The sequence below is a fragment of the Fringilla coelebs genome, assembly GCF_963513975.1.
Source record: "Fringilla coelebs genome assembly, chromosome: 7".
NCBI classification, from domain to species: Eukaryota; Metazoa; Chordata; class Aves; order Passeriformes; family Fringillidae; genus Fringilla; species Fringilla coelebs.
This window is the reverse complement of record NC_140035.1, coordinates 37,004,960-37,028,932: the sequence shown is the minus strand read 5'-3', so window position 1 is coordinate 37,028,932 and position 23,973 is coordinate 37,004,960. Positions and strand designations below refer to the sequence as shown.

The window sequence follows — 23,973 nt, the reverse complement described above, 5'->3', positions numbered from 1 at the left end:
CTGGGATAGTGGAAGGTGTCCCTGCCATGGTAGGGGTGGGATGATTTGGACTTTGAGGTCCCTTCCAAGCCAAACCACTCCAGGATTTTCTGATTTTATGTCTAATGTGTTACCAGTCAAGGCTGTGAAGTTTGGGAAATCACATTCATATTTTAAATGGACTCTTGGGCTGCGGCTCCTGCTGTTGATTTTCAACCCAAAGATAAATTTTGTACACTGGTAAGGAGGATTAAGTTCTAGACAACAGAAAAAAAAGTGGTGTGAGGTCCACAAGTTGGCCTGTACCTTCAGGTGGTTTGGAATTGAATAGTTTGTGTTCTTCTTTCTCACTTATTTAATTATCAGTATTTCTGAAAGTAATTTTTTTTTTTAAAAAAAATGAAGTCTGAGCTGGGTCTGGAGGGGGTTTATAAACCAGGAGCAGCTCTTGCCAGTAGATGGAGGTAATGAGATATGGAAGTCAAACTGGATTCTCTACTCCTTTGAAGATGGGATGAAAGCCAAGTGATATGTAGGAAAAAGGAGAACCTGCAACTTGTTTTTGCATTTCCTAGGACTTGCAGAAGAAATTAAGAAAGCCAGTTTAAAACAGGACTGGGACTCAAAATGCTGCTGTACAAGTGTTCCTGCATCAGGGGGATTTTCCTGTTTCTTCTCCATTTTCTGCACTGTTTATGCAAGTAATTAGTATTCTTTCTGTAAGAGTGTTTTGGGGCTCTTCTAACAGTATGAGTCACAATGAGAATTGATTCTCTCCCAGCAGTTTTCTAGTTTGCCTCTTGGTTTATAACATTTCACCCTGTTTTTTAAAATTAGATGAAGGAAGGAAGCTGGTTTAGCTGAATGCAGGCTCTGAGGGGGAGTGTTCAAGTTCTGCGAGGGTTTATCTTGTGGGACAAGACCCAGAGATTTGGTTACAGTATAAAATCCTCCTGTTAAGCTCAGAACCTACAAGTCAAGTTAAATTTTTGATAGTTTCATGTATTTAACCTCATAGATGGTAGTAGTTGCAGCAGCATAGCGCTGCCTTTGCCTAAAGAGTTGTAGGACAGTTTTTAAAGTCAGTTGTGAGGATGCCTCTATAAATTGTTTGTATGTTGTCATTCCCACCTGCTCTGTATCTAAAGAAATACTTGCAGTCAGTCTTCAAAATGAAGAATTTTAAATTGCATCATTCTGAGAGAGCCTTCCCAGGACAGTACAACAACTTGGTGCACAGTAACTTCCATGGCTGCACTGGTACCTTTGGGTTGGAAACCCTGAGATTATTCCACTCTCACCTTATCCTGCTTCTTCACAGGATGGAAGTGAAGCCTCTGAACCTCTCAGCTACTCACTTTAATTAGAAAATTGCCCAGACGTGTCAGGAATAATGGTATTAAACAAGTACCTGTTATGGGACTTGTGCTTCATGCTCAGCTCTTGCTTTGGAGAAAGAGCTCAGATCCCTGTGCTTCAACTTTTAAATCTCTTTCCATGGGAAGAGTTATGGGAGGTGTGGCTGACACTGAGAGTTCACAGGCCAAGGTTAAACAAAACCAAAACAGAAACCCAGAGCTGAGAGATTTCAGGCAGCACGAGAGCAGTTTGAACATTCCCAGCATGTTTTTGCTTAGTGAGATATGGATGACTGTGAGTTCAGAGGTTCTTTTTTTAAAGGAAAAGTGCATAAGGAGATGTAATTTTTCTTAGCACTGTCACAAATTTTATAGGTGTTGGCACTAACTCTTTTTCCCTCCTATGCAAAAGGAGAACTCTCCATAAATTGGCTGTCAGCTTTGTGGAAAGTTACCATTCATGGTGAACTGTTTTATGACAATTATGCACTGTCCATAGAATAAATGAACTTCATATAAGCAATTTATGGCTCTGTATTTTTCCTTTCCTCCTGTTTTACAGCAGTGGGAATAAGTGTGAGCTTTCTAGAAGCTTGTTTGTGCAGGACCATATGGAAAACAATGCCCTGGAAGGAGTGCTTGCTGATCTGGAAATTGCACCTGGAGTCATTAGTTTGTGTGAGTAACCTCCCCAAAAGAGTTAATTCAGACTTTAGGGTGTACTTCTGTGTGTGTCAGGGTGCTGGTAATGCACACATGCTGTGGGTGTCTGGGTGTGCTGTACCAAGGATTTCTAGAACAAATAAATGTACTGGGAGTTGAGAATGAGAATGTCTCCCAGGCTGGGTTAAAGCTGAAAGGAATATTTAAATGTCCAGGGTTCACACCTAGGGAGAGCAGAGAAAGAGTGTGTTAAAGAAGGGATTAAGGATTTGGGATGTGGAATTCTGGTTGTGGATGTCTCAAGAATCTTCTTTGCTTAAAGGTTTGTGAGTTGGCACTGAGGCAGCTGAATAATGCAAGGCTGAAGGGTGGTGGGCAGTGCCCAGGCTCCCCAGGGAATGATCACTGTCCCAAGGGTGCCACAGCTCCAGCACATCTCTGGCAGGCCCCAAGTGGGATTGTTGGGGTGTCCATGCAGGGCCAGCAGTTGGACTGATGATCCCTAGGGGTCCCTTCCCACTTAGGGTATTCTGTCCTTCTGTGAAATAACAGAACTAAAACAATTCACAAAACACAGTGCCAAGTCTTTCCTCTTCTAGTGTTGTATCAGCCTGTGCACACAGGAGTAGAGCTCAATCCATGGAAGTTTCCTAAATCTCCTAATTCAGTGTTGGTGTGTAAGGCATGGCATAGAAATTCTGATTGCAAATTACCATTGCTTTATTTGATTGGGCAGCTTTTCCTGTGTTTTCTCAGTTCAGGTCTTATGTTTAGGGTGGTGGGTTTACTGCTGTTAGGAAAAAACTAGTCCCTGACTGAGGCAAAAGGAGACCTGGAATTTCTGCTAACTCTGGGCTGTTGCTCTAAAACCTGACTTTTTGGGGCACCTTTGGTGATGTACAGTCTGTTTCTGAGCTCCTGCCAGTTCAGTTCAAGAGGTGAATTAGTGCCTAACTTGCCTCTTTACATCAATATCCACAGCTGAAATCTATAATCAAAATAACCTCAGCTTTCATATTTTGTACTTGCTCCAGGTTTAAATATTCTAGGGCCAGTAATTTCTCTATTACACTTGCGTGTTTATACTACTTATTGAATCTACTTGTAAATTTGCAGTGATAAATTAGGAATGTGGGGCATGTTGGCCATTAATCTGGGGCTAAGCTTGGTAGCAAACTGTATTTCTCAGTGCTGCTAAATAAAGCTGAGAAGCTCATTGAAAGGGTTGCTTGCATTTTAAACCCCCACTCTCTGACTCAGACAAGGCCAGCAGTGAGCTGTAAAGATGCAGCTCTGTACAGATGCAGGAGCTGAGCTCAATAGTTCCCTTCTCCTGCCTGCAGAGCCAGGAGAGGGATGGGCAGTGCCTGCCATGGGAACAGTTGTGCCAAGGAAGCCTCCAGATCCGGGGCTCCCAGAGCCTGCTGTGTGTGGGGATTGTTCCCTGCCTGTGCAGGATCCTTTCTGCTTCCAGCTGGGGGGGAAGCCTGGGGAACACAACTGGGGACTGTTGCAAGAGAGGATGTAACAGGAGAATCTGGAGGGCAAGGTCTTTGGCACTGTGCTGTTAGAGGAAGGCTGGTGTTTTGGGGAGGGGCTGGAGGATGCCAGTGGTGGCAATGGGAAGATTTGGAAGACAGAAGGCAAAAGGAGGAAGGATTTGGGTCACTAGTGTTGGTCTCAAGTGCAACTACCAGTTTTAGATTTGGTAGCAGAGCAAAGACCTTGGTTTATTTTGACCAGGTAGAAAATTACTAATAAGTTATTTCACTTATGTTTGCAAACTCACTTTTTTTTTTTTTTTTTAATTTCTTTGGCATGTGAATGTAGATCTATGTGGTTTAGGAGAAAATAAATCTTAACCTTGAACACTGGGAAGTGATCTGGCAGGGGTCAGTGCCGCTTTGCTTTCAGGTGCTAACAGTGTTCCCTGCCCTCAGCACAGGCAGGAGGTAACCTGAGGTGTGATTCCCTGGCTGTATCCTATTTCTCTCTGGCTCCCCACTCTCAGCCTGTGGGGAGCTTTCCAGAAGGGCTTGTGGATGTCAAATCCCACTGCTTTTAAAAGTTCCCCTTTGAGATGTCTGGCTTGGTGGTTAAAATGAAGAGTGTAGGATGCTTACAGATCCCCAGAGGACACGTTTCTGTGCCTTGCTGGCTTGGTAATTGCTCCGTGCTTTGTTCTGCTTGTCAGTATCTCCAAGCTGATAAGGGAGAGGTGCTGTAAACAGATGTTCCTCCTTGACCAGGGTTAAACCACAGCAAGACCAATCCCCTTTACTTTTCCCTCTAAGATTAAAGTCCAGGTTGTTGCTGTAAAGAGCAGTGGGAGCAAATTCAAATGCATGCACTGAATGTATTTCAGTGCTCAGGGGTGGAGTTGTGTTTTAAGAGAGGTGTTGGGAGCTGAGCTGCTTTTTGTGTACATTACACCTGTGATTTCTGCTTTCAGGTCAGGGTCTGGTTGATTAAACAAGGGGAATAGAGACTTGGAGCACAAGGAAGAAGAGTTCCCTGTATAGGAGCAAGGGTTTTATGTTATACATATGAAAGCTGTCTTAAATCAGCCTAATGAAGTGCTGGGAATGAGCCCCCCAATACTGATGTGATAATTGCTGCCTGTTGTCCATCAGCATTGCCTGTTGTATTCATACATGCTTGGGCTGTTTTTCAGACTGGTGTTAGAAATATTCTGAATTCTGTTACATGAAAATAATGATTCTGCATAAAGGTAGGACTACATTTAATACTGAAATGGAAGATAGCATTCTGTTTGCTCTGCAGGCACCTTCATGGCTGTCAGAGGCATCAGTGTGAAAACACCTGTTGAGTTGGATGTTAGTGAAATGGAAGTAGGAAATGAATGTGCTGTGGTGTGGTCCTAAAAAAGAAGCTGAAACTGTGGTCAGGCAACCCACTTAGGGCTGCTTTCTGGGGGTCAGAGAAGGAGGAGAAATGGGGGAAATCAGCCTTTGGATGCTGCAATCCACAAGCTGCTGGTTTCTGGGATGAGTAATGGATTTCCTTCTGAAATTGCACTGTAGAGGATAGAAGCAGGTCTGAAACAGATGAGGGAAATGGGAAGGAGTGTGTTCTGATGTGTCTGTGTCTCCCTGTGTGCTGTCACTCAGATAACTGAAATGGATCACCTTGTGCTTTGGGTACAGGTGATTAAGACCAAGAATTTCCTTTTCTGTCAGGGTGTCAAAAAGAAAAGGAAGAAAAATGCCTGCATTCTCCAGGCTACTATAATTTACCTTTGGGTTGCATTGCAAACATCTGTGTACTATCACTTGTGATGGGTAAGCTTACCAGCCAAGAGCATCACCTTGTTCTATGGAATGAACGTTAGATTTTAGTTGTTTCTGGCTTTGTCTCCACGTGGTGCTTTAAAACTGGGGCACAGATGTACCTTCAGCATATAATGCATATGCATAATCAAAAACACTGGTTTGCAGTAAATAATTCATGTCAGCTGGGGCACTTGGTTCTGATAATGAGATCTCAGGGGCTTGGCTCTTTCCAGATGATATATGAAATATTTGCTGTTAGTCATTCACACTGACAACTACTTAGTTGCTAATAGGATTTGTGTCTTGAGGGGAAGGAAATTCCTGAAGTTTTTTGGTTGTTTCTATCCTTTCTTGATATCTCTTTTCCCTGTCAGCCTGGGCTTTGAGCAGCTCTGACTCATAAGACTTGGAAGGACAAATGACTACCACCCCTGAGTGCAAACCTCTAGGAATTGACATAGGTAGGGATATAAATCTCTATTATGCTGGTATTGACAACCTGCTCTGTACAAAATCCATATGGAAATTGTCTTTGAAAGGGTGGGAAATTGATAGGCAGAGATGTGTTGGTATTTCTGTACTTTGAGGGTCATGAAAATGTTGATGGAAATAAAAACATCTATTTACATACTCATTAAACTTTTAGGGAATATGGAGATTTGGATAGGTTTATATCCCTCCTTTAGGCAAACTTTAGCAGGACAAAGTAATTTGTGTTCTGTCTCACAACTGATGGGATGCTGAGGTAAGAAATGGTGAGGTCAGCTTTTATTTTCACCTGCTGGCATTTTTCTTACCAACTTACGTGTGAGAAAAGTGATGAGTGACAGCATTTGCTCAAAATCTGGTGATGCTCTTGAGCTTTCATGTCAGCAGTTCAAAACTTGGGTAAAGGTGACTGATAGATGGAACAGTTATTTGGGAGCAGGATGCAGTAAATGTTCCCCCATGGCAATGGGGGATGGAGTGAAATGATCTTTAATGTCTCTTCCAACGCACACCAGTCTGGGATTCCACCCTAAACCAGTAAGGATTGGGTTTAGCACTGGTGCTGATGCCTTGCACGTGGAATGTCAGATTTTGTGTGTGTAATAGCAAACACAATGACTGTATGTTCTTCACCCTTTGGTCACTAGAAATGCTATATTTTTATCAAAACTTTATTAGTCAAAAACCTTCCCTAACGGCTGTGTTTTCTGGCACCCTTCCTCAGTGCTCAGTGCTGCAGTAATCATGACAGCTTCTGTAATTAATAGCAAATTAGCATATGACAGTGGTTCCTGCTAAACCTTGAACCATCTGCTCATGGCACTGGGCTTGTCTGTCTTCTGTGCAGAGATCTGCTGAGGATATTGAGGAGGAGTTCTTGGTTCTTCCCTTCCAGAAGGTTTAAAATCCACCCCTCATAATTGGGCAAGGAAGAGGTCGGGTTTTTGTGACTGTAAAATAGTTATCACCTGCTTTGTGCCCTTGGGTGTGCTCCCTCCATAACAGAAAGGGATCTGCTGGGAAGCCTTGTGCTTCTCCTCTGCTGTTAGTCCTGCTGATGCCTGCCAGCCTTTTGCTCAATGCCATCCCTGTGAGGAGCAGAGCTGGAGTGTGTGTGGAGTGCAGTTCTCCACAGCCCTTGGGTGCAGGCTGTTAGAGTGCTTGCAGTGACTCTTGCTGGTGGTGGTGTCCTTCCCCTCTCTCTGGGCTGTCTGACTCTTGGCAGGGCACTTCCAGGACAGTGGTGTTTGTACATGTGTAGTGCAATCACACATTCATGGACTGCTCTGGGCTGGGAGGGACCTTCAGGACCATCCTGTTCCACAGAAGAAGAGCTGGAGCCAAGGAGGGTAATTTGGTTGTTGTTGTAGATCAGGTGTCTGTGACTGCTGGGCCTTCCAGTCAGCTGAGGTCAGCCTGGGGAAAGCAGCTCTGGTGCTTGATCTCAGAGAAAGGGTGAGGCTCTTAAGGCTTCTAAGAGAGAGAGGACAAGAATGAATTTGTTACAGATGCCCAGAGCAGCTGGGGTTGCCCCTGGATCCCCCTGGAGTGTCCAAGACCAGGCTGGATGGGGCTTGGAGCAACCTGGGGTAGTAGAAAGTGTCCCTGTCCATGGCAGGGGGTGGCACTGGATGATCTTTAAGGTCCCTTCCAACCCATTCTGTTTGAGGGCACTCTTCTCAGTGTCTGGAACTTGAAGGAGAAAAATTGAAAATATGCTTGATATGTCCAAATCACCTGTGCTGTAAAAAGACATTGCTCTTTCTGGATCTGGAAATAGTTTATGAGCAACTCTGCTTGTAGGCAGGTGTCTGTTTGGTGTTGCCCTTATAATGCCAAAAAATCATCTGAAAGATTGGTTGCCTTAAGAATAAAGACAAAGCAAGATGGGAAGGGATAGCTCAATATATGTAAATAACTGGCCTTTATTCTTGTAGTTCTGTTAGCCTGATGAGCTTCTGGATTCTCCAAAGCCTTTATCAGTATTCCTTGTGTATGCTGATGATTATTCACTGTAAGTGTTGCTTTTGCAGCAGAGTAAGCCTGGTGGGAATGATACAGGCACTGCTGCTACAATGAGGATTTTTTATCTAAGCTTCTCGCTTGAAAAATTCCTGATTTCTTTTTTTTTTTTTTTTTTTTTTAATTCCACTCCCTCCCAGTAAGACCATGCTATGGTACTTGTCTGAAAATAAGAATATTTTAAAAGAAATGTAATTTTTTCACCGGGGTGAGCTCTGGTGAGCGTGTATGGCAAGTGAAGCGAGTTCAAAATCCCTTTGGTTCAGCTGTTTTCTGCAGAGAATAAATTAACAGAACAGGAGCAGGGTCTGCCTTCGTGGGAGCTTAACACAGAATGGTCATATGGGCTCCTGCAGAAGTGGGTCAAAGCTATTTTTGCTCTTTGCCTCCAGCCATTAAGGGGAAAAATTGGACACCTGGCTCTGCACTATGCCAGGCGTTTTATGTCTATTTTAGCATGCCTTCACCACAAGAAAATAAAAGCCCTTTCAGCTACTGTTCTCTCCCTAGGAGGAAGCACAGCTCTAAAAATGGACGGACACGTGCTCGGTTAATGATGAAAATAAATGTTACTCCTAAGAGAGGAGTGCTAATTGAATACATGGGTATTTTAGCTAAGGCTAGGAAAGCGTTCTAGGGATTTGGAAGTGGTATTTAAATTTCACATACAGCTGTGCTTACAGAGCAGGCACCCTATGGAATATACACACAACCTGAAAGCAGAGCTAGGAGGACCTGAGCAAAATCATGTCAAGACTGAGATAAGAGCTGGCTTGAATTTTGCTAGTGTAATTAAAATACAGCTCAAGACACTTGACTTTTGGCCACTCACATTGACTGAGACCAAATTCATCACCATTGTGGTCAGCTGTGGTTTGGCAGGGTGATGAGCACTTCAGAAGAAAATTAAAATGAAAGATACCAAGCTCATGTGTGATGAGTATCCTTAAAGATTCCTACTTGTTACTATAAGACATGAAATAACACGACATGGACACACAGCTCTCTTAAGGTAAAAAAAGAGAATATTTAATTTCTGATTCTAACATTTCTAGATTTCCAGAAGTGACAGTGGATTGGAGGTGACAGTGCCACCTCTCCAATGACACTGGACAAACCAACAGTCCATCAAATTTCTCCTCCTCCATAAAAGAATGCAAAACAATGAGTTATTTACAGAGGGTGTGTGAGAAAGTTTGTTACAAGAATGTAAACATCAGAAGGCTTAGAAAATGCTAAAAAATCAGGGTGGCACCTACTAGATTCCTGTTTTATTGTGTTCCCCTCTGCTTTTGGAATGATCTCACAGCTCTGCATGGTTACCTAGTTCATGAGCTGCCGCAGTGGAGAGTCATGGAATCAATAAGGCTGGGAAACACCTCTAAGATTGAGTCCAAGCATCCCCCAGCACTGACCTTGGGCTCCTGTCAGCCTGGGGCTGTGACCATTTCCTGGGGAGCTGTTCAGTGCCCAGCCACCCTCTGGGACAAGAACCTTTTCCTTTTAGCCCCCCTAAACCTTCCCTGACAGAGCTGCAGCTGTTCCCTGGGTCCTGACCCTGGCTGCAGACCTGGGAGCTGCAGCCCCCAATGGGCTCTGACCCCAATCTCCTCCAGGAGAACAAGCCTCAGCTGTTCCTCATTCAGTTCCCCTCTGGGCCCTTTGGCATCTCTGTGTCCCTCCTTTGGGTGCTGTCCAGCAGCTTTAGGTCCTTCTGATGCTGCGGTGCCCAAAACTGTCCTGAGTGCAGAGCAGAGAGGGACAATGCCCTCCCTGGCCTGGCTGCAGCCTGAATATGAATCTGCTTCTCTGCCTCTGTAGTTAAAGGACTTGGGTTTTCCAGCTCTGCTTTATCAGTTGATGATTATCTCCCTTGAAAGTCTCCTTCCTTTTGATAAGGTCATACACAGTGGTGATTTAAAAGGAAAAATAGTCCTGTGGTGGTTCAGGTCTTTGTTCTATTGGTGAGGTACCTGTAGTTGGCCTCGCTGACCTTCCAGACCACAAGGCACTTCTGACTTCTTTTTTGTGTCAAGTTGTAAGACCTGCAGCAAACAGACCGGGGGATCTTGGCTCTGAGAGAAAGCTTTTGACCTTTGCAAGGTTGTGGTGATTTTTATTCCACTGAGCAGAGAGGACTGGAGTTCTCTAGGGTCCCTGAAGTCTCCCTGATTTGAAGCTGGTGATAAGCAACTGCTTGGACCATGCCAGGGAAAGTTCCTTTGTGTTCAGACCCCTTGCATGCCTGTGGGACAAATATATATGTATTTTATATTTTAAATAAAAAGCGTCTTGGTGCTACCTGTGCGGTTTTAATTCCGCTTTTTTTATCACTGTTTGAATTAAGAGGGGATTTTGGTTTTCCCTGTTTTTCATGGAGCAACTGTATCATCTGTTGTTTTCTGTGTAACCATTTCAAATCATTTCAGGAAGGAATTGGTCTGGACCACAATTCCTTTGTTCTGTAGCAGGTACTAATTCCTGCATTTTCCACAGCGGGAAATGCTTTAGTAGTATTAGCATGGGGACATGTGTATTTAAATCCCATCTGGTGCTGAGCTGAGAGTCCTGAGGAAGGTCATCCTAGGTAACCCCACACGTGCATCCTATGTAGGATAAATGGTGCTGCTGACATGTTTTTTCCCTGTTGATGGTCCTGTATCCTGGAAAGATGAGGGTCATTTTTATCTGGAAAGTGAAAGCACGTAAATGGCTGAGCTCCAAGGACAATTACAGCTGCAGAGGCGTCTTGTTTTGCCAGCAGAACGAAATGTTAGGAAGTCACATTTCTTTTGTGAGTTGACCTCAGTTGGTTGGTTTTTAAGGAGCGTGTGCTCCAAGTGTGCTGTGCTGTGGAGGCTGGGAGGGGGAGAGGGGCTCCGAGGGGAGCTGTGGCGCACTGCGGAATCACTGCAGGTACAGAGATAAGGTTTGACGGGCTGGCTTCTATAATTTATGGGGCTTTCCAGTCTGGGATGGCTGGCTGGAAACAGGGATTTGCCACAGTGCTGGCAGAAAATCGAGAGCAGTGTGTGAAGGCTGGATCCTTCAAGTGCTCTTGGTATCCCAGAAGAGTTAGTGGGTATCAGCTGAAGCTAATGAGGGGCTGGCAGAATGTCTTGGGCCCCTGCAAAGCAGAGGTTTGGAAGTAATTGGCTTTTTCTTGCCTAGAAAACAGTGAAATGTCCCAAACACAACCTTTTCTAATGAAGTCAGTGTAGACTTTCCAAACCAGGAGGCCAAATTCTCCTGGAGCACACGTAGATGTTTTGTGTCACACGCTTTGGACAGCCGCAGCTCACTGAACTGAGGCTGTGCCTAAATTTTACATGAACTGCAAGAAAAGTGGCTTTTTGGAGTCAGGCTCTATGATTTGAGAGTCATCTCTGATTTGACAGTGAGTGCTGGAGTGCAGTGTTGTCTTTCTCCTCTCTGAGTGCACGTGCTTGCTGTGCCCCGCCGCTAATGCTGGCTGTGTTTGCAGGGCTCTTTGGGGATTGTAAATAATTTGGAAGCAGCAAGAGTGACCTACTTCTTAGAAGCATTTGCCTTCTGGCTGTTTTGTGGGTTCTGTGGGTTCCCAGATCCCTTCCATGGGAAGGCAGTCTTCTTGCAGGTTTAATGCCATACAAATGGGAAGAGAAGCATCATTTGGAATGCTATGCAACTAGAATACAGCTTGTTTGTACTGTTATTGTTGTATTTCCTGAAAGGTGTTCAGCACAGAAGCAAGTGTGGCATAACAACTGTGTGAATACTTTCTGGAGTACAGGGAATAATTATGAGCAAAATCTTCTTTTATTAAGTTTTTTTTGACTGATGTTTTAGGTCACTCCAAATCTCTTTAAGAATAGTGAGGTTTTGGTTTTTTTCTTATTTGATTTCAACTTTGTCAACACTGGATTTAATGAAGCAGATTTATGACTTACCTAGGCTTGGTGGTCATAAAATCCAGTTTTGGGTAATGTGTGATTCCCTTTTGTGCTTAGCTCTTCTCCTCTCCCCCTCCAGGAGTTCTTCATTGCTTATCACTTTTTCCTGAGTTCATGACATTTTTTCTGGGGACATTTTGCTCTGTGTTTTAATTTGAATCTAGATGCATTCTTCCTAGTGGGTTTAAGGGCATAACAGAATCCTGGTGGGGTCACCCTTCTCTTCCACAACATTTTTGTCTGACAGTGTGGATATTTGTTGAGTTGGAGAAGCTTGTATTTTAAGAAGAACAACATTTTTTGCTAAGAATGTCATTTACCAGGTTAAACTAATGTAAGGAATGGAATGAGGACCGAGTGAAGTGTGTTGACAAATGAAAAGCAGAGGGGTTGAGGCAGAAATTCATGGCATATTTAAGGTATAATTATACAGTAAGGAAATGGAAAATGTTCAGTAGCCCTCGGGGGACTGAGGTACATGACTGAAATTGTGAAATTATCCTAAACAAGTCTCAAAAGGATAATTGTTTTTACTTAAGGATTGCTGCAAAATGTTGGATTAAACCTCAGACCACCACCTGGAAGCAGAAGACAAGGGAAGACCTGACTTTGTTACCAAACCAGCTAAATCAGGAGCAAGTCTGTGCCTTGGTTGTGGTTAGAATGGTTTTCCAAACTTGGCCATTAGAAAACATCTGCTTCCAGACTGCAGTGGGAGTGATGCCTTTGGAAGAGCTGTGGATGTCTTCAGGAGAGGGAAGGCCCTTGTTTTGGGTTTGCTGCAGCCATCACTGCCATCTCTTTGGTTTTCTGTTTGGCACATCCCTGTGACACTCCCACTGCCCCAGAGAGAGACAGGAGCAGCTCTCCTGATGGAGGAGTCACATCCTTTCCCCAGCTCTCCCAGGAGGATGCAATCCTTCCAGACAGGGAAGCTCCCTGGATTACAGTCATGGTTTTGATTTCTGAAATCGTCTGTTCCTGTGCTTTCCATGGGTTTGAAGTGGGTCTGTTTACTCAGATTGCTTCCAAAAATTGAATCCCAATCTCACCTTGTCCCCCTGGGTGGGGGAACAAGAACATGAATTTTCTCTCCTTTCAGGAGTGGAGTTTGAGGCAGGTTTTGTAGCGTGGCCTCTGGGCTGAACCTCTCTCAGTAGATGTTCAGCCCTGGTTTTAAAGATGTTCTTTATTAGGCTGAAAGCTGGAGTGGCTTCAGCTTCTCAGGGGCAGGAGGCTGATCTTACTGATCTTATCAGGCCTGTTGTGCTTCCTTCCCTCCCATCCCATCCCCTCGGGGCTGACTGAGCCCAGGCCTTCCCTGGCAGCTCCTCCTTGTTTGTAATTCAAAGGCTGAGGCACAATTTGTGTTGCACTGCTTTGCAATTCCTCCAGTGGCTTCCTCCTCTCCTTCCCCACCGGGCTGGCCTTTTCTCCAGTCAGCAGGATTAAAATCAATTTCTCCAGGTATTGGTGGGTGCTGTAGCCTGGTGGCTCAGACCTGCCCTTGGAAGTGATCTGGTTCTTGTTTTGTCATGTGTTTTTAACGCTGTGATCTTTGCTGGGCAGAACATCTCAAATCCTGGAATGTAACCAGTGTTATATTTGCTGGGACCCTCGTGGCAGGCAGGAAGGATGAATCTGACTCCATCTTCTCAGAAGGTTCATTTATTACTTTATGATACTATATTATATTAAAGAATGCTATACTATACCAAAGAATGCAGAAAGGACACTTACTGAATGCTAAAGGATAACAATGAAAACTGGTGACTCTCTCCAGAGTCCTGACCCAGCTTGGCCCTGACTGGCCAAAGAGCCAAAACAGCTCCCAGCAGAATGCACTGAAACAATCACCTGTGGGTGAACAATCTCCAAACACATTCCACATGGGCACAGCACAGGAGAAGCAAATGAGATCAGAATTGTTTTCCTTTTCTCTGAGGCCTCTCAGCTTCCCAGGAGAGAAATCCTGGTGAAGGGATTTTTCAGAGAATGTGAATGCCACATAACTGGACCTCAGGAGTGGTTCCCTGGCTGCTGTAGGAATAACTGGGGCTCTTCTCCATTGTTCAGCACCTGATCGTGCCCTGGGCACTGTTATTCTTTATTTTGGCCAACAGACCCTCAGCTTTGCCTTCCAGCAAGTGCATGGCTTCTGCAAGCTTTTTATTCCTGTTCAGTGTTTATCAACAGACATCAAATTCCATTGGCTTGCCTGTAGACAATGGAAATGTCACTTTTGTCCCTTGTGACTGCAAAAGGAGCTTTTTATAGGCTACTGGAGCAAATAAAAAAAACTCACACAATGTTATTTTTGGTTTGGGGTTTTTTTTTCCATTTGAACAGTTTTTATATGTCTAAGAATGAATGATTGAAAAAGGTATTTTTCCTGCAGCTTGTTTTCTTCCCCTGAAATTGCTTTGGAAAAGTTGGGAAGCCAGCTATGTAGGCCTTGGGAAAAACCTGATTGTTGTGTTAGGTGACCATTTGTCTTCTGTCAGGGTGTTGTGAACAAAATGGGAAGCCATTCCATTAAACTTCTCTAAGATAATTGAATTAATTTAGTTTTAAGGAAGGGAACCTACAAATGTTCCCTGCAGAAATTCATTGTAGCACAAGAGATGTCTGAAGAGCTGTCAGGAAGGACAGGAAAAAAAATAAGGAATTTAGCAGAAAATTCTTAAAATACCTGAAAGTGAATGCTCCTGCACTGGGAAGCAGATGAGGAAGTGAGGAATTGGTTTCTGTTTGAATGATGGGCAAGGAACTGAGAAAGTAATTTTAAGTAGCTGATACATTCACCTGAACTGTGGAATAATCACAAAATAGACTTGTAAAGCAGCTTTGGGTGGGAAGGTCACAGCACTCTTTGGTATTCCAGCAGGCACATCAGTGCCATCTTTCCTGTCCCTCATGTTGGTTGTAGCAGTGTTGGAACTGAAGGAGAATCTCAATTACCTGCAGTGTTCTCCTATTGCTGAAACCTGCCTTGAAGGGCTGATGGTAAAAAAATAAAAAAATATATATAAATGGCTTTTCTTGCCTGGTTTTAAAAAAATCATGTAAGACTAGAAATATTCTATTGTAGCTGTAAGTGAGTGCATGCATTTGAACACAGTCCTCAGGATGCTGGGTAAAATCATGTAATATTGCAAAAGGAATGAGGGTCAGGTGGCAGCACGTGGCTGTAACAGCCTGAGGAGAGATGGCTGAAATGAATATTAGAGGAAAATACAGGTGTGGGAGTTGCCTGGATGAGGCAGTTTGTGAACCAGCTGGGAAATGGACTTTCACAGCTTGAAGCAATTGGCCATATTTTGTCCCAGAGATGGCCTGGGGAAGCAGGCAGGCAGTGGTTGCACCTCTCAGATCAACTGCTCCCAACCCCTGCTGCTGTGAAACTCCTGATGCCTGCCTTGGAAAATATAAAGTACAGGCATTTTTGCCTTGGAAGCTGTACTTCCAACATGACAGAAATTGATGCTTAGGTTGAAGCAGATCCTTACTAAAGGCTTTTTCAGTCTGCATCAAATAGTGGAAACATTTCCTGCAGTGGATTTGCTGGTAGATGAGCACATCTCATGGTAGTTTGATGTTGCTGTGCTTGTAGATCCTGCAATATTTGTAGGTATGCAAACCTGCTCTGGTGCTGGGTTAATGGCTGGGACTCAGTCTTGGAGGTCTTTTCCAACCTTAATGATTCAATAATTATCTCATGTGAGGCTTGGAAAGGGCTGTGGATTTTCAGGTGACACCTAAAATATGTTGGTGTGCTTTTCCAAATGAAATATTTGTCAGTTTTATTTCGTTATGGTTGGAGCATTTCAGAAAGGTCAAGGCATAAGATTTACACTCCAGGTTGTGGCTTGGTTGATATATTTTCCTGTCTTAATCAATAATTGTATTATTAGCAACCTTAAGCTACTCAGGAGGCTGTTGAAAAATACTTGTCAGGTGAGTAAAATCATCATTCCTTGGTATGATAATGCAGCTTCCCTGTATCTTATTTATAAGGTGCTTGTTGAAATGTTTGAGCCCAGACATGTCCTGCTCTGGTGGATTTATACAACTTGGAGCTGCTATGCTCTGCCTAAAAACAGTCCAGGAAAAACCCAAAATGCAGCAGAAGCTTTTGGGTAGAATTCTCCTGATGCCCATAATGCCTCTGGCAGGGTTAATAATTTTTGTTCAAAGCCTGTGCAAGGCTTGTGGTTGTCCCTAAAATGCAGTGTGTGAGCAGAAAAGTCTTATGAAGATTTGGTCAAATAAAGCTGTCGTGAGAGTAGTGTGGGTACACAGGATTGGTTTTTTTAGGTAATAAAAATTATATTTTCAGGCTTCTTAACACCTCTTTTTCTGTTCTAAATTATTCTGCAAATAATTTCAGTTTTTAAGGGACTTTGCAATGGGATCCTGGCTAGTGGAAGGGCAGGAGGTGAGCATAGATTTTGTAATTAGCCATAAACTTCCCTTTGTGCTGTCGGTGTTTTGGCCTCTTCACTCCCAGTGGCTTGGGCAGGGGCTTTTCTGTCCTGCTGGGTTGCAGAATAGCTTAAAGATATCTCAGGACATGTTGGGGCCACAGGGGGATTTAGGATTGGTTTAGAGGGCATCCCATCGTTAGCAGGATCTGGATTTAATATGAAAACCCCTAAATGAATATCTAATCCTCTTCTTTCTGGGGATAGATGTTTTATCCTCATTTTGAAACACGGCCTTGCACTGTTGCAAGTAACTGAAAATCTCTGAGCATCTGCAGCTGGCTGCTTGCCAGGCCAGACACATGGATGTGCAAGGATATACATTGCATTTTGGCAACTGGGGGATGCTGAGCTCCAGCCAGGGGGGCTTGATGGTGTTTGGGGGTCAGCAGTGTGTGCTGTGATCATGGCTTGTTCCTCTGGGTTTACCTGAGTGGGTGTCTCTGTTTGGAAAGCCAGGATTCTGCTGAGGAAGGCAGGAGCCTCCCCTGAAATGGAAAATGTGAACCCCCTCCCTCTGAATTGTTATAAATTTTAAATTAGGGGTTCTCAGGCAAAAAACTATGGGAGCAGGAAATAACAGTTCTTTAATAGGGAAGAAAAAATAAAAAGATAAAATAAACACTGCAGTACTAGAGCAACACTGCCAGAGTCAGAACACAGCCTGAAACCCTGTGGGTCAGGGTGTTGGGGGCAGTCCAGTTGGAATTGTGGCTGCAGCCCCCCTGGAGTGTCAGGTGTGGTTCTGCTGGAGCAGGGATCCTGCAGAAAAGGGTGTGTTCTGCCTCTGAAGATGCAGTGGAAGATGAGGCAGCTGCTGTTCCTCTGGGACATCCAGTGGGAAGCCGTGCTGGTGTTCCAGAATCTCCAGATTCTGTCCAGGTAGGAATGCTTGGCTCCTCCCTCTGGGCTCCCATCTCCCAGTGGGATGCTGTAGCTCTTATCAGCCATGCAGTGACATTCCATAGCCTGTTATCAGCAGATGTCTCCCCAGTTGTGGAAGAGATAAGGCGCACTGCCCACTGAACAGAAGACAAGTGCCACACAGATGGCAAATAGAACAGAGTTTGCTTGGCAATCCAGGACAGGGGGGGGTTTTGGTTTATTTCTCATGCTGAGGGAAACAAGATCTGCTGAGTACCAGAGGTTAAATCCAGCAGGAACCAAAATTCTCCTGGGCACAAGAAGTGTGTGTGGCAGCCCGTGCTAAGCCTGGCCTTAGCCTGGCCTCAGCCCTGGCTTCATTTTTCCTAACGATTCCCATGGCTTTAAGAAGTGAAATGCACAGTTTTGTTGCTGCCAGAGGGCAGAGCTGGCTGGGATGTTGGGAAGGAATTGTTCCTGTTAGGTGGGCACAGGCTGCCCCTGGATCCCTGGAAGTGCCCAGGGCCAGGTTGGATGGGGCTTGGAGCAGCCTGGGATGGTGGAAAGGGGTGCAATGGGATGTCTGTGATGTCCCTTCCCACCCAAACCAGACTGTGATAGGATTCCTGTTCTGAAGGAAGGCTGAAGGACAGGGAGGGAGCTGATCCTCCCTCTGGACTCCTGCTGTTAACTGTGGGCTGCTTTGTAAAAGCAGGATATGGATTTACTGGAGCAAATCTGGGGAGGGACTGAGAGATGGTGAAGGGATGGAGTGAGGAGAGGCTGGGAGCTGGGACTGCCCATCCTGGAGAAGACTCAGCCAGCTTATCCTCTGGTGTTAAACTGACCTGACTGTGAAATGCTCTGCTGGTGGGAATCCAGAGCAATGCTCTGTTTAGCGTTTCAAAGAACCCCATGGCTCAGATTTTAGAGAATTAAGAGTTCCTTGTAAGCTTTTAACAAGAATCATGTTGTTGACAGCAGCTGTGTGTGCTTGGTGTGATGCTCACCTAAATGCTCCAGAACTTTCTGAGTGCTCCATGTGCTTTCCAGGGTGTGTGCTGGAGCCCTCAGAGCTGGTGTTTCTGCTCTGTGCAGGGTTCACTTGGAGGCTGAGTCACAGCTTTTCCCACTTGGATAAATGTGGTGGGAAATTCCGTGGGCTGGAGCAGATTGGAGAGGCAGACTTCCTGGGTATCTCCTCTTGAGAAAAATTTCCTTCTGACTGAACATCTGGTCCCTGTTCTCAAGATTAACCTTTAGCATTAGATTTGCTGAACAGTTAAGTAATGAATACATGCAAAACCGTGTGAGTTATTTTTATTATTCTTTCCATTGTGGATATAAATACTTAAAGCAGTAAAAGAGCAGGGTTATAATTTGCTGTAAAGTAGGAATATACATTTTCAATAATATTTGGAGCCCTAACTGTACGTCTTGGAAAAGACAAGAGCTCTTGAAGTGAGCAATGAACACTTCATGAGGTGTTTTTCAGCACCTGCATTAAACCCCTCATTAATCAAGTTTTTCATGTACATGAATCAGCATTTCCAGTTTGTGAAAATGCCAGTTGTGAGCAGCACCTTTTATTCTGTCAGTGGCTCACTGAGGCCTGGGTGAAGAACAAACTCTGTGTGTTAAACAGAAAGTTCAGTTTTTAGGAGTAACCCTGAGTTTCTCCCAGAAGTTGTCTTTGAATCTTGTTCTGATTGGACTAAGTGCTAGAAAATCCTAATCTCATCTGGGTTTGTTTTTTTTTTTTTAATGAAAATATCTCGTGGCATCCTTACAAAACAATGGTGTGCAGAGGGAATGACCTGAAAATGTTGTGGTTGTATGGAGATGATTTTTATTGTATGTTTTTGATTGAACTGTAATTCACAGTTTGTGTTTTACTTGGAAAGCACTGGAAATTTCAACTGTTTAAAGGAAGCTGTCATGGAACTTATGCAGAGAGAAAAGCTTGGCAGTCCCTGCAGTGGGAGTTTTGGTGATCCATACATTAAGGTAACTCATTTTGCTAATGGATAAGTTATGTCTTGGAATTTCATCTTGTCTGATAGGACTGAACCTGCTTTTTATGGAAGGATGAATCTTTTAATGCTCCTGTTACCTGGTGTTTAAACAAGCCAGTACATCTTGTGGGAGTGTTCAGATGTTTTTGCAGAAAATGGTGCAGCTGAGCAATTAGGCTTTTTTATGGGCAAATAAAAAGGAGGGATTAGAAGAGGGAGGCTGCTTTGAGGCATGAAGGGATGGATACCTGTGTCCCATGTTAAATCAAACCCAGGCTTTGCTGCCACTGCTCCACAGCTGCTGGGAAAAAAAACCAAAAACAAACCAACCCACTTTTGGGGTTTTCTGGGTGGAAATGGAGAGAGAGCAGTGCCTGCAGTGATAGGAAGAGAACTGGAAAGGTTCTGGGGTGTGTGTTTCCTCCACCAAAGCACTCAGGGCTTTGTCCATAGGTGAGGACAAAGTTGTGCCTCTCTCTCTCAGGGTGCTGGGAGCTGAGCCCAGGAGCCTTTCCCAGGGGAGCACATCCTGGGGTGGCCTCTGCCTCTGTGGGGGAAAAGCCCCTTTCCTTCTCCTGCCCTGCAGTTGTTTGGTTTTGCTTTAAAAATATTTCAAGAAGACAGTTCAGCGTCTTTAAAGAATGTTGTTTTGGACATGGTTCTTCTGTTAGTGATATTCCAGTCTAAAATAGGATTTAGGGTTGTTAATATGTGATTACTTGTGTCAGGAGGCATTGCTATGGCTTTAATGAGTTTTTTTTTTCATGTAACATTAATATGTTATGATTAGGGTTTTTTTTGTTTTCTTAAGCTTGAACCTTCATCATTTGTGTGTGCTTGTTATGAGGGGAAAAGTCCCTCCAATGGCTTTACTCTCCCTCTTTGTTATACCACACAGAACATTATGAAAGGGATAGATATGAGTTTGCTTTCCTTGAAGAAATGCTCAATTTTTTGAGGTGTTTTCATTTGCTATGAAACTTAATATAGCAAAAGAGCTCATTGAGACTACTGAAACAGAAATTGTGCTAATTAAGGAAGAAGAGGCAGAGAAACTGAATAACAGGACAGCAAGAAGTAGGTAAGAGAGGAGTGGGAAAGAGCTGGAGTGTGACCAACCTCAGGCAGGAAAGGGCTGAGCAGCACAAAGGCACCAATCAAGAAGTGAGTAGAACCTATAAATGTGTAAAGTAAACAATAAATGGCTTCTGCTCAACCCTGTGGATGAGTTGTCCTGGAGTCTCACAGCAGCTCCAGCTGGCCCAAGAAGGAGCTGAGCTGTAGGATTGCCAAGGTCCCTGGCTGGGTGTGTTTCCTGACTGCCTTGAAGGTGATCCTGATCTCTTGGGACAGTAGCACACCAAGATTGCTGCTGGCTGCCCAGCCTTGTCTGCCCCAGCTTCCCAGGAGCTCCAGGAAAAGCCACATCTGCCTGGAGAAGGGTGATGGGGACAGGGTGACACCAAGCCAGCACATCTCACCCAGCACATCTCACCCAGTGCTGTGCCTTCAAAATCTGCTGAGCCTGTTTGCAACTGAGACCTGCCAGATCAGGTAAAATTCAGTGCAGAGGCTGCAGCCTGTTTTCCCAAAATTCCCTAAAACTGAAGGGCCAGAGATTGGTCACTGTGATTTCTGAGGCCAGGCTTTGCACTGCCCTGTGCTTTATGGAATCCTGATGATTCCCTCACTGGTTTGGTGTCCTTTGGGGCCCTTCAGAGGTTTGGGTGGTCTCCTGTGGTATTTTTGGGGTCCCTGTGGCAGGAAGGAAATGATGAATCTGACTCCATGTTCTCAGAAGGCTGATTTATTATTTTATGATATTATATTTTATTAAAGAATGCTGTACTAAACTATACTAAAGAAAGAGAAAGGATACAGACAGAAGGCTTAACAAGATACTAACTAAAAACTTGTGACTGCTTCCAGAGCCCCAACACTGCTGGCTGGGATTGGTCATTAAATAAAAACAATTCACATGTTGGATAAACAATCTCCAACCACGTTCCAAAGCAGCAAACACAGGAGAAACAATCAGATAATTATTGTTTTCCTTTTTTCTATGAGGCATCTCAGCTTCTCAGGAGAAGAAATCCTGGCAAAGGGATTTTTCAGAAAATCTGACAGTGACAGTCTCCACTCAGAGGAGCTGCAGTCACCACCCTGGGGGTAAAATCCAAATTTTAGATCAGCCAGTTCCTCTTGGTGTTCTCACCCTCTCGTGATCACATCATGATTTTAATTGCAAAGACAGGTTTACTTCACCTTCCTGCCTGCTGAAGAAAAGACCAGAGAAAATGTGAGGTGGGTAAAGAATTTTGCACTGAAGTGCTTCTTCCCAAGGTGCAGTTGGCAGCCATCTGTGACCTCACTCCTTCCTCTTGGACAGAGGGACATCCATCAGTTGGGTTTCTTATGGCTGCATGAAACCTGGATTGTTTTAACTTGTGAAAAATCCCAGCTGCAGCAGGAACTCTTCACCTGGCACTTCTCTCCTTGAGGTGCTTGTTGGGTGGAACAACAAACCCCAGCCTTTCTCTCCTGAGAATATTCCTCCTGCTGTGAGCATCCCAGTTTCAGTGAACAAGGAAGAGGGACAGGTGAGGATTATTTATGGTAATTGCTCAGCAAGCTCTGTGTTCTGGGATTCAGTATTTCTTCAGATCTGTGCCTTCTACTTGATAATAATTCCCCCAGTTCACTGAATTTCAAATCACTTCACAGCTTGAATCAAGATGAGCTTTTCCCAGGTAAAACATGCTTTTAAATACACTTCTGATAACCTTTGTTGTGACATTTGGGTCCTAATTAAACATTATTCAAGAGCGTTCTGATTGTACAATTCATAATGTTGCCAGTTAATTGAAGTACCAAACCTTAAAAATGCCTAAATCTTCATATGAATAAAAGAAATCTTCATATGAATTTACTCAATTAATATCTTTCTTTCAGTGCAGTAAGGTGTAATTCTGGGAAATTAAGTTGTATAATAAAAAACTGGGAATCTTGGTGCAAGCAACTGTGTGTGATTTACCATTTCTACAGAATTGTTGTCAGAATCCAGAGGGTGTAATTCATCCAATTAAGAATTTCCTTCTACAATCATTAACTGTCAGTTTTTAGTTTCACGTGTGCCAAGAGCAAACTGTTTGACTTGGACATAAAACCATAATAAAAGTTGAAGGAGCATACTTGAAAGTCCATTGCTGATAAGAAGGGAAGAGAAAATAAAGGCATTCATTGTTCTTCAAGGTGGACAAGACTTGAATTCTTGAATGAATTTTTGACATAGCACATTCTCTCTACTCAGAAAGGCAAATACAGTGTCTGCTCAGCTTTCTTGTGTTATAAATAATCTTAATTTTAAAGCAGCCTTTTAGTCTTCAGCTTCAAAACCCGTGTTCTCTTTATTTTCTGGTGTTTGCCAGGATCCTCAGGACTCTTGTTCACAGAGCTTATTCCACACTGAGCTCATTAATTTGAGAGATTGTAAGACAAAACTTAATTTCTGCTAAGTAATCCAGGCCATTAGCAATTGCTGTGGCTTGGAGCTGAAAGAACAGTTCAAATTAGGAGCAGCAGGGGGCTTAAGTTTTCTGTAATTATTTCCTTTTATAAGAAATTTCCTCCAGCCCCCTGTCTGGGGTATAAAGGAAGGATGCAGAGCATCATCCTCTTGCAACAATTTATTTGAGCCAGGCTTCAAGTACACATTGGGGGCAGCGTTTTGAGGTGCCAGAAATGGATAATACTGGTTCATGAATGTGTTTTTCTGTTCATGGTGGAGCCACAGAATTATGGAGGTTGTATCTTCTTTGTATCATGGGGATGTGTTGGAGTGAGGAGGGAAGAGGGGAGGTGCTTGAGGGTATTTTTCTGGTTTATATACACTGTACCCTGAGGGTTGGTTGTTCACTTTTCATGATTTTTCATTTTCTGTTTCCTGTGGAGGTACAGGGTTTTTTGAAGGATGTGTCCCTTTTCTGGGAACAGTTCAGTAACTAAAGGCACGTGACAGCAGATACTAAAGGAACAAAGAACTTCAGATGCTCTTAGATGGAATATCCCAGAGCTAAATTCCATGAGATGATAATGCATCATGGTCAACAGAGTTAAGGGGGAAAAAATAAGAAAAACCCAGCAAAAGTTGGTAATTTCAGCTTAGTGTGGAGGAATATAGAGTTTGCAAGAACAGCCTCAGTTCACAGTGTCCTGTGTGCTGCAAGTTCTGAACTGTCCCCTGATGAAGGCCACCAAAAGGTTCCTTAAAGGAATGAAGGAAAAATCCAAATTTTTAGCTTGGAAAAGGAGCTGAACAGGCAGCTCCATTCCATCTGTTGATGCAAGGAAGAGCAGACTTGCTGCAGATATTTACTTCAGAGTGGCACAGCATTATGGAAATGCAGGGGAAAAAAAACCATAAACAAACCAATCTGTTGCACCAGGAACGTGTGAAACCTGCTATAGAATCCCAGAATGGTTTGAGTTGGATGGGACTTTAAAGCTCACCCAGCTCCACCCCCTGCCATGGGCAGGGACACCTTCCACTATCCCAGGCTGCTCCTCCAAGCCCTGAAATTTCCTTTTTGTGGCTGTAGGAGAGCCCTGAGCAACTCTGGCATGCTCAAAGTGTTCATCAGTGTCAGCTGATGAAGAGAAAAACCTCTGTGGGGTTCAGGTATTCACAGCAAAATAGGCTGAGGTTGTCCTTTAAAAGAGTCAATGTTCTTTGTGTGTTGTCAGCAAATGTGTCAGTGAAGAGAATCCAGGATGAAATCAGTCACAAAATGAGCAGGCTTTGCTGTTTGGAAAGAAGTCATCTTGAGCTGAAATTTCTTTCCCCCCCAACTCTTCATTTGATCTGGAATAAATGC

General features: G+C 43.8%; 1 protein-coding gene across 6 annotated transcripts in view; it reads left to right on the top strand.

Annotated features, from left to right (window-relative positions):
• The window catches only part of AGAP1 (ArfGAP with GTPase domain, ankyrin repeat and PH domain 1), a 315,136-nt gene that overhangs the window by 31,643 nt on the left and 259,520 nt on the right, over positions 1-23,973 (top strand). The gene's annotated exons all lie outside the window — the stretch shown is intronic.